This window comes from Nicotiana attenuata, chromosome 2 (genome assembly GCF_001879085.1).
Source record: "Nicotiana attenuata strain UT chromosome 2, NIATTr2, whole genome shotgun sequence".
Classification (NCBI taxonomy): Eukaryota; Viridiplantae; Streptophyta; class Magnoliopsida; order Solanales; family Solanaceae; genus Nicotiana; species Nicotiana attenuata.
In genome coordinates, this window is record NC_031990.1 from 12,320,849 (window position 1) to 12,322,142 (window position 1,294).

Genomic DNA, 1,294 nt, shown 5'->3' on the forward strand with positions numbered 1-1,294 from the left:
AATAATCCAATTCCAATGCTTAATTATGGCTTTCTAACCATTCTTCCCAAAAAGTCAAAAATTGACCCCGGGCTCGCTTGGTCAAAACCCGAGGTTCGGACCAACACCCGATCACCCATTCACCCACGAGCCCGAATACATAATTGGTTCTAAAATTCGACCCCAAAACGAGGTCTAAATCACAAATAATCAAAAAGCCCTAACTCTACCCAAATCCCTAATTTTCTACCCTTAAGAACATGATTTAAGCCCAGAAATCTTATGGGTGTTAATGGAAATTGAAGGAAAAGAGTCTAAGATTACATACCTATGAATTGGTGGTGAAATCCCCTTTCAAAAATCGCCCAATTTGGTGTTTAGATGAAGAAGTTATGAGTTTTTGGTGAAAATCCCGTAATGGCTACTGTTTAAGTGCTGGGCGACAGTGTTCATCGCGTTCGCGAGAACACTGCCGCGATCGCGAAGAGCTGCCAATAAGTGGACTTACGCGATCGCGATTTCCTCTACGCGTTCGCGAAGGGTAAGCCTCCCTAACCTTTGCGTTCGCGGACTGCATTACGCGTTTGCATAGAAGAAAGACGAGTCTCCAGCCCACCTCCAATTTACACTACGCGTTCGCGTCGCATAGGTCGCATTCGCGATGACCAACCCCCCAGTGCTCCGCGTTCGCGACTGTGGCTTCGCGTTTGCGAAGCACAAATCCACCCCTGTCCCAATTTCCCTTTCGCGATCGCGAGTGTTACTACGCGATCGCGATGCACAAAAGATCTGTGCACCTGCAGCAGCAATTCTGCAACTTTTCCTAAGTCCAAAACCTTCCGAAACACACCCGAGCCCTCGGGGCTCCTAACCAAACATACGTTCTAACTCAATAACATCATACGAACTTAACCGTGCGATCAAATCGCCAAAATAACCTCAATAGCAACGAATTAAACCCCAAAATCCATGGAATTTTTCTGCTCCCAAGTCAAAAAGCTGGTGAATCCGGCTAGGAGAGCGGTAGGTGACCTCTGCCATTTCGCGAAAGACACGAGTAGGGTTTCATGGGGTCTGCACAACAAGAGTGCAGAGTGTAATATCAGTACAACCGGCCCCATTGTGTTGTAATTTCGGAACCGCAAGTGGGGATTGCTGATTCTCGATCTATCAGGTGACCCGAGTAGTCCTGCAGGCGTCCGCAGAGCCTTGCGCGTCTCCTTCTATCTAACTATTCCTGTTTCTTTCATACATTTCCAGAGACAGTGTTGTATTTAATTCTTCAGACACGTTATTGTTAGTCATCTCTTTACGA